Here is a 10,566-nt window from a genome sequence, read left to right as displayed (position 1 = left end):
CCCCCCCCCCGGTGAAATAGAGGAGGGACAAAAGAAGAAATTCGTAGCGACCGCCTATATACTGAGCATGATGTCAAATGATAGGGAATACTCCAATGATCGATCCAGTCCCAGCCCGGATCAACTCCCTCTCAGCCCAATGAGAGTCCTTGGCTCCTTAACTGTATCCTGGCTGAAACCAGGACACTGCCACTCAAGTTCTATTCTTTGTTCCCTTTCTCATCCCCCCTTCCCCCTCCATATCAGTAAAAGTCTCTTTACATAAACACATTTGTATGTCCTACTCCATTTAGCTTCCTGTACAGAAGCTGTTCCATACTTCTGATACACTTCTTGAGATAAAAAAGCTAAAATTACACACAACATTCTAGATGCAGGCATGAATTTTCATATTCTTTATTCCTTCCCTAATAATCCTCAATGCTTGATTCACATTTTTACCTTCAATTGGTGAAGGTGATTAAAGGAGACAACAATCAAAGTGCAGTAAAAAAAAAAATATTTGTAATGGAACATTTTAGAGAAGTAGGAAGCGGTAATTTCAAAATTAAATTCCTTAATCAAAATTCAAGACTCTAGAGCTGTCAGAAGTCACAAGTGTTTTTGAAATGGATGACAAAATGGTATACTATCAACTGGTATTGTCCTATATTGCAAAAACAAGCATAATTTATTTCAGAATGGCATGGCCAGCAAACTGAGGAAAGTTATTATGTACTCAAGACAAAATAAGCCAAGCATGTTTTCCTTGCTTGTTTTCAATTTGTCAGATTTTAAATTCTTTTGACAACAGAAGATAAGCTGAGAATAGAACTCAGTTTGTGAAGTTGATTGTAGCATTATTTGCAAGCAAAAGCATAAGGTTAACTGGTTATCTGTATGTTACCCCATCAATTTTTCAAGCTAATTGAGGTACTGACTTCTAGGAAAAAAATACTGAAAGAGGGCAGCACTTGTTTGGTTTTAGCTTTAAAATCTCTGTCCCACAAAAAATGACCAATCTTGTTATCACGGAGAATAGTCCAAAACTTTCCTCTATGGTAGATATAATTTTCCCTATGTCATACAAATTTAAAGCCAGCAGTATAGTTATAAGAATTTAAACCTAATGTCTCTCCACAGATTAAGCAAGAAAATGGCATGACTCTTTAGTATTCAAATGAATGTGAATAGGTAATATTTTTGTATAGAACCACATAAATTTTCTGGCAGATCAAAATAATTTGACTGCAAAAGACCTTTAAAATTAACCTACAGTGACTTCTGCACTAATGAAAGAGCTTCCTCTCCAAGGCAGGTATTTTCATTAAATTCTCAGCTCTCATAAATAAATACATTTTCCAATACAGAATGAGAGATTCAGTGCCAAGAAATCCAGCTCAATTTGACTGAAAATAATATTTTATAAAGATTTATACTTGATTCTTCCTACAACTATTCAGATTTTTCATTGACTCTAATGGTATCTTTTTGCTACTTTGAGAATTGCTGATGGTGTAAGGGTCAGAAGATTTTTTAAGGCATAGAAACTGAGCAGACTAGGTTTAGTTTCTTATGAGAACTTACATCTGAAACAAGAAATATCCACAACTGAGGAACTTTTTCTCCTCCTTCTTAGCCCATTTTGTACAATACCACAGTTACAAACTTTAACTTCATTCCAAGCAACAGATACTTTTCATTTATTTTAATAGGGCCAAAATTCCACCTACAAATTTTCACTTAACAGACATTCTGCAGAGTTCTCCAAATAAACCTAATTGCATTCTACACATGGAAAATGCCAGGACAGAATAGTTAAGAATTAGAATAGCCACTTCCATACTTAAAAAGCGCAATCAATCAGTACAAAGCCTTACTGATGCAAAAGTCACGTTCCCTGATGCAAAACAGCAGCTAATGCTCAGTTCTAAAATTGGTTATAGAACTTATTCATCACCAAAGCTGAATGTACTTAGCTACAAATATTTTCCCTAGTACAGTTTCTAATATGGAACTTCAGTGCAGCAAAGTGAGGGAATTTTAAGGTAAATTTTAAAAAGGGAAGAATAAAAATTTGGCACACAGGGTATGGGCAGACATTTCAAATACAGATGAAAAATATTATTGGAGATCACACTTTTAAAAAACAATTAGTACTAAAAAATGCACAAACTTCTATCAGTACACGGCTGGGTCCATTGTAAGGCAAGCACAAACAGTGTGTTGTGGCAGAAATGCTTTAAAAGAGAGGTTGGGAAACATAGGTGGAATTGATTATGGTGGAGTTTGCCAGACTAACTAGGGATAGGAAAATGGCTTTTTTTTTTTTTTTTTTTTCCTGGAGTTCATTGACTGTGCAAACTATTCACTTGATAACACTGCCCATTTTTCTTGCTTTATGCACATTGATTTCCAATCCACAAAGCTTTGAATGTTCTCATTTGTCTTCTAAGGGTAAATCTATTAGAAACATCGTTGTCCTTTCCTTTGAGGAAAAGGAAGAGGAAGGAAGATCAACGAATGCCTTTTTGTTTCTTTTCTCCCTGCATGTTGTGCAAGAGTTAATTAGAGAAACACACATTCATTACTGAAAGGAAGATTAGTGTGACAAGGCTGAAGTTGGCTGTTGGTGTTTTTCTTTTATAATTGAGACAAATGTAACAGTATCTTCAGTTGCATTGCTCAGTTCACCGATTTCAGTGGAAAATATGACAGTGGAAGAATGAAGGGAAAACAAAAAAGAAGGAAATGTGGCAACAGCGGAAGAGACACAAAAGCAAGTGAAACCTCTACAAAGGTTAAATATAAGGGAAAAAAAAAATGCTTCTCTTTCTCCTTAAACTGATTCTTTTGGCCTAGTTTTATGCTGATACAATCTCACTGGTTATGTAAATTCATACTTTAACATAACTGTAATCAAACAGACAAATGACATACTATCATTTTTACTTATGTTTGTGTTTTCTTTGATATTAATTGTGGTTTATTCTCCACTGTCTTTAATACTACATTGCTGACACTGAAGCATTGGCTTCATGAGCATAAGGCACACATTGCTTCCTAAATCCACAAATAGGAAAGAGTAGAAATAATTTTATTCCCATAATTAAACAATGGACAGACAAAATGACTTTTGGAGACTGAATACTCATTAAAAACTGTATTACTATTGACAAGCATGAGGGGCTTCATTACCCAAAACATCTTTGAAAATGTTTCCCTCACAAGAGGGTAACAATCCCAGCAAGCTTTTGTTAATACCTCTCTTTTTTAATGAACTTTAAAAAAAATACTTATTCTTACACAAGTCATAGAATGAATCACTCTCACACACATTTCAAGATTAAAATAATACTATGTCTGAGTACTCCAGGTACACAGCTATGTTTTCTTAGGAGACAAACTATTTATGCAATTATATGTATATATCAAGACAATGTTCTCTCTGAAAAAGCTTTATAGCAGAACTGTGTCAGTTTTAAGACAGAAAAAAATGGAGACCTGCCTGTCTATAATGGTAGAAAATCTTATCTTTTGTTTGGATCTATCAGGCAACACAATACTGAGAAAGATTAATTTACAATGCGAGAATCATAGAATCACAGCTGTGAACAGAGGGTTCATGGCAAGCAAAAGTACCAGATTGTAATGACCACGTTACATGTTCTAGGCAGAAGTCACGCAGACAAAATGAGGAAAATCCAGAGGAGACCACTGGAACAGTCCTGGTCCTGTGCTCAGGAACAGTATGGATTTGTTTTAATTTCTGAGTATAAGAATATACTTTTCTCCATGAAAGAAGGACCAGAAATGCAAAGGTTTGATAAATAAAATGTAAACTGAAAAAAATAGCAACAGCGTTCTGATGAAACCCTAAAATAAGCATTTATGACTAGTGTCTTTTATTGTTAATAGACTAAGCAACAACATTGGCAAGAAGGGAAAATTCACCAGGCCATTTAGCCAGACTGTGCAGACACAATATTCTCATTTTTGGTGGGGGTGTGTGTGTGTGTCCATCCCTTTTTTTATTCATCACAGTAAATAAAATGATTAACAGCAAGAGAGTGAAAGCCGACAAAATATTACACTTCTGGTTAAACTCTAGAAAATATAATAGCAGACAGTATAAAGCTTGGGAAGAGACAAACTTTAATGAGTAAGCATCCAAAGTACTTTTAGGAAATTGTTTTGTGAGTCTTAAAATGTATTTTAAAGGTGAAAACATAGAAAATTATTTAAATCAATGAAAATATTTTTCACAGGCATCTAAACTGTAATTTGGTACTTCAAGTAACAGTGAATATATAGAATTCTTAAAGCTAAGAATCATGACTGATGAAACCACTAGAGGTATCACCGAGATCAAGGTTCATAACAGTAATTTATAAAATACTAAAATATATTCGTTTCCAATGTACCGCACACCCTCGTTTAATTCTTTCATACTTAAAGTATAAATATTAAAATACTTCACTAGATGATGTGATGAGGGCTAACATACTCAATGTGAAAGACAATGAATGGAGGAAGGTTTGGACTAAACAAGTTACTACTGAAAAAGACATGGAGCTGTCAGTGACTGTTTTCCCAATAAGTTCGAGTTCTCTTCTACCTCTGTTCAAACAGGCTCTCCAAATTACTGTAACCTAATGCTTGAATCAAGTTACCTGGTTCCGAATCACCTGACCTACAGGTCTTTCCATACCATTTCAACAAAGAGTTTTAAGAAAATTCCAATTACTCTGAAACTCTTCAGTAAAGTATCTTCATTTAAATATAGCAAACATATTTTTACTACCAGCCTACGGAACAAAATGATTAATTCTTTCAAGTTTTCTATGAGCACCATCTGGTCTTTGTGATTGTTGCTGTTTTACTTATCAACATGTTTTAACAATTTTTCCTTTGACAATTTAGTCTCTGACAGTATCTTTTTTGCCTGAGAACATGGGGTACTTTGTATTCTCACCACATTTGTGTTACTCACAGAGCGCTGGAAACTGTCAAGCAAGATGGAGAACATATCGACACGCTTTATGCAGGGAAACCATTTCACATGGTACTTCCTTGGAAGAAGGGGAGGTTTTTTTTCAAGTTCAGCAGTGGAGTGCTCTTCCTATAAATGTTGAGGCACCCTATTGAATGATTCTGAGAACGTATTTGCTTCTTAGTGAATAAAACTGACACTGAATGCAAAATCAAAAAGCTGTGAAATAGATGGGAACCCCCATGTCAAAATAGACATGCTTAGGAGATTCCTATGTTTAAGAGATAATAAAAGAGTACTGTGGGAAATGAATTTTTAGTGAGAAAAGTGACACATCTGAAATACAAGTAGGTGAGGAAGGAGAACTTAAGATAATGCAAAAATGCAGAGAAATGCCCCATTAAAACGAGTTAAACTTGTGGGTGATGATAGGTATGAGCCAAAAAACATACAAAAATTGTTCTGTGATTACTTCGGGTTTTTTGGACAAGATTAAAACAGATGTTTTTCTGATGTACCTTTTGAAATCTTCAGCTCATTCAAAACAGTGACATTTATGCACTCCTAATCATACCTAGAGATTCACAAATATTAACCATAGTCAATTACAAAAAAGGTATTCAACAGATAACTGCTGAGAGGGAACACTTCTCATATATGATCTGAAATATCTTTTCTGTGAAAGCTGACTTTATTATAGTATATCATATGTTTGGTCTTTAGTTGGATGTTGAATATCAGGTATTTTAGAGAATTAAAACCAAAGATAGTTAATGGTCTTGAAATTCATAGAGAAACAATTTGGACAAATGCCCTCAAATGTAATTGTTCAGAAAATAGCATTGACTGGATGAAAATTTGTATATCATTTACTTGAAAATGTATTTATACATATACATATGCACTTCACTTTTTCATATTTGCATTATGAATCATTAAGCAGAGGAGCACAGACTCTCCAGTGTAATCAGTGATAACTTACAGAAGGATTCATTGCATGCTGTTAATTACGATTAACTTTTTCTTGTACATAGATCTCTACTTTAAACTAATATTTATCAGTAAGATTCTGTGTCTACTAAAAGATAAAGTTTAAATTGCATATTTCCAGCTAAATTTCCATACTACCAATCACCATCCACTGTTACCAAATAATTTTCCATCAACAGGGAGGATCAGAAAGACATATGAAGAACAATTTTGAAAAGAGGGAATTAGAGCTTGCTTCAAGGCTTTTAAGCAATTTACTTTTTCAGCATCACAAGGCTTTGGAGCAAGACTTGACAGTTTTTCTGAAGTGCTATCTTAAAAGTGCTGTGAAATAAAAAACAGTGTTCAACTTGTCACATGACTTCATGAATCCCTTCCTGTTTCTATGATCAGCCAGAAAATGGAACAATTCTTCCATTATCTATGATTTCACATTATTAAAGGAGCATGTGCTCCTTGTGGAGGACAGATCATGAAGGTGTATTGACAGAAAATAGAATTTGGATTTTCTTTTGGTTTTTTCTTTCTTTTAAATTTATCTACACTTTGTGTTGACACTGAATTTCACCATATTCTAAGTGACCCAAATCAAAGTGGTTCCAACCACGTAATGGTACAGTAAAATTTCTAAGCTAATACCCAGTCAAAACACGTAGCTCAAACAAACTTAGCAAAAAGCCTCAGCAACAGCATCTAGTATGGTTTCAGACATAAGTATGTATAACTTGAAAAATATTTTTTTTTCCTTTTTAGTAAAACAAAATTAAAAAAAAACCCAAACACTACATGGCTATGACTTAACCTACACACACAATGGGAATGTCACTGTACTCATTCAAATGCATTTGGGACCTCAGTGTTTCGTAACATTTGTGTGTGACCTTTATGAACAGAATATTTCTTTACAATAAAACTGGAAAAATGATACCTTTATGAAGTTCCAATTGGGGAAAAAAAAAAAAAAAAAAAAAAAAGTTTTAACTACATGAAAACAAGAGGCTTAGATCTTCTGCTAAAAAAAGAAAAATGAAACTGAGTAAAAAAAAACCAACAACATTTACACCTATATAATTGTTTTAATATATTCACCCTTTGTTAAGCTGATTAAGCATAAATTGATTTTGTATTTCAGATATGGTTAATTCATGTACTTCCTTTCAGTCTAGTCTCAAGATGATAAAAATATTCTGACCTTTTCTTATTCTCAGCACTGCTCAGAGGAATCCATGTGACATCTAGTCTATAATACCCCCACACAATAGCCGCAGGTGTTTAAGTCACCGTACTGCCCACCACCAAGATGAAGATATATTCTCTGCAGATTGGGAGCATTCAAGTGCACTATTATTGCTGGTCTTCTATTTTGTATAAAATCCTTAATAATCACTGCACAAACAATTCTCAACCTAGAAGCCAAACTGCAGAAAAGAAAAATCAAACGAATTTGCACCTCTGTCATCAGAAAATCCTGTGAATTTATTTTTAATTCTGATTCAGTAGTTTTTTCCTTCAGTCCTTGCTTAAGACATTTTTCTATTGACATGAACAGTTTTGCCTGATAAGCCTGCAAGATTTTACCTCTTCTGCCTGCCCACATTTTCTAGAAAACAAGATAATAATTATAAAATATCAAATTACTGATTTTGCACATTCCTTGCACCAAATATTTTTGTAACTTTACAAAAGAGTCTTCTTAAGAACATATGTTTTAAAGATAAAAGATTAAGGATTAAAAAGATGCATATACCACGTATTGAAATATCACATATATTCAAAGGCCAATAAAACAAACTGTTTAAAAAGCCTAATGTAATCCCATACTCCTAATCTGCAGACACCTTCAAACCCTTTCGTACTGTTACCAAATAGAATTCACAAGCTGTCTCTTACCAAAGCTCTCTGTTTTGGATACAAGAGTTACGTATTTCCCCATCTCCCCATGATTCCCCATACAAAATTTTTTGGACAGCAACACCTTTGAAATGTAGTAAGAGGTGCAACAGGAGTGTGATATGATACATAAGAGGCAAGAGTTTAGTCTACCCTAATGAACAAAGAAGAAAACATTACTATAGCCACTATGCTTTCTTTCTGTGTCTTAGCTGCAAATAAATTTTCATAAATAAATGTTCATTTTAAATCTTTTTGGACTATACTAGAATCTGGTTTTAATCAATACCTGGAATAAGCAGTTATCTTGCATTTTCAGAGTTCGGAATTTTAACTGCTTGAGTTTTATTTGGTTTATAAGTCTGAAATCACATGCATCTACTCCTACTCAAGCAGTCTGAGGATTAACATAAAAATTGACTTCAGTCATTTCCATGTTGATTTTTTTTCCAAAACCAGAACTGCATTGATGATACAAATTATCCAGGACTCCAGTCCTGAACACAAGCACCTCCTGTGGTTCATGTAAAGGAATTTAGAAGATAATTGCTACCTTATTTCTCATTGTGCATTAAACTTGTGCTTGAACATAATAAACCTGATTATACTTGAGCATTCAGTCAGTCAGAAAGTTAACTTCTTGAAAACAATCTGACCCAAACGTTGGATATCGATATAGGTGCAGATTAAAAACACTAGCAAATACTGAAGTTTTCCATCAATTTCATTTCTGTTCTGCAAAAACACTATGGACCGCTTAAAAAATAACCCCAGCAAAACAAAACAGAAAACCCCAAACCCCTTGAGCTGTTTGAAAGACCGAGAAGAACTCAGCAGTTTATGGTGAAGAAAGGGCTGAAGAATATTTTGTTGAACAGATGCCCTTAGAATATAGCAAAGCGTAGACATATATTTTAGGTATTTGATCCTAGACCTCAAAACTCAACTGCTTAGAGGCATGTCTACGCAGTCAAGATCCCGATTTTCACTGCAGTTAACCCAGCCTGAAATATTATAAAATGTCATCTACAGAAATTTTTCTTTCTTGCTTCTCTGCTAAAGTCATAATTTAAGGAACCTAAAATGATTCTATGTTGCAAACCTTGTAATACGGATGAGGTAGAAAAAACCCCCTAGTAAACGTATGAACCATAGGGAAGGATTGTATAACTACTCATATATCCATAGTTTCCTATCCTTCATGGTACATTTTAGCAATGAGTTAAGAGTTAAATGAGTTAAATCAGTTAAATATTCAATTTTATATATGAGGTAAAGTCTTAAAGAGATTAACAGACTTGTTTGTTAATGACACAGTAAACATTTTAGTAATATCACTACAATAATCCAGATCTTTTGACTGCTAAAGCACACTGTTCCTGTTAACTTCATTTAACCTTTCTGAACATCAATTCCTCATCCTCTTACCCTACCTACCTATATAAGAAAGTCGGTAAGCTTCCAGGTTTTGAGGAGGGTTTGTATTGTTTCCTTAATTTTTAAGTGGAAAGGTAACATTTCAGAAAGTCTAGTACTAGGCCTATTACATTAGAGATAAGGTTGGAAGGATTCTTAACAGAAGTTTCACAGTGCTGACTCTGGACATGAAGAGACAGAAAATCCAGCCCATCCCCATGAGGCTGCATTTTTACTACTTCCTTCTTTGCAAGTTTGGTGCAGAGGAAAGGAGGCTCCCTCTGTTAACTATGTCCCATCAGCTGTTCAACAGAAACAAAATCAATTGAGAAGGGATATTAACTGAAATAAGCAAAGAGATGTTCAGGAACATCTGCAAGTTCGGGGTCAGGCTTATGTAGGGACTATATTTGTGAACTGCTCATACAGCTGCATCTTCTAACCCCCATAAGGATGTTTGGGCACAAGAGTTGACGTAATGTTCATTTGTACTTCAGCTGAACATAGATCTGTTGCCATATCAAAACATTATTCATCTAAACTACCTATGTTAACATGAGTGTGGGGCAGTGGAGGACAGGGTGGGAGATGGAGAATACTTCTACGATGTAGCAGTAGGTCAAAAAACCTACTCACTTTTTTGTCTCATGCTTTTAATAGAACTTTTACTGTTCCATCTAGCGAATAGCCATTCTGTTCAAAAGGGAAGCTTTATTGTATCCTTCAGACAAGTGGCGGGCTGGTATTATGGAACTGAACACCTTTGGCAGTTATAAATAAACAATTAAATCTATACGGTGCTCTGTCCTAAGAAAAGATTTCCTGTGAAAGTGTCTGAGGGCAAAATACAGCCCCTAGTTTTCCCCTTCAGAATTAAAACTTGTTCTTCATAGGAACTTTATTACGTACAAATCAAAGTGGGTTTTTACTTCCCGCTCTTCTTCAACATCAGGAAACTGGTATATTCTTAAATTTCTTTCTTTGTGCCAATCCAGCCTTATACACCAATTAGTTGGGGATTGTGAGCTGGAAGGGAAGATAATTAGATTTTCCTGTGCCTTTTTCTTTTACGCATTCAGATTTTACATTTTTTTCCATCCATCAATCCTCAGATTAAATATATGTAAATTCATGCTAAATACAGTCTGGTTACAACAAAGAACAATAACAACACATTCCCAGAATATCCTGATTTGGACTTTTCAGGATTTCATTTGGCTGGGTTTTTTTGTTTGTGGGTTGGTTGGTTGGTTGTTTTTTTGTTTTTGTTTTTTTTGTTGGGGGGGGAGTGGGGGGGG

Source organism: Athene cunicularia (genome assembly GCF_003259725.1).
Source record: "Athene cunicularia isolate RWA chromosome 4 unlocalized genomic scaffold, athCun1 chr4_part2, whole genome shotgun sequence".
NCBI classification, from domain to species: domain Eukaryota; kingdom Metazoa; phylum Chordata; class Aves; order Strigiformes; family Strigidae; genus Athene; species Athene cunicularia.
The sequence above is the reverse complement of the archived record's forward strand: the minus strand, read 5'-3'. Positions refer to the sequence as shown.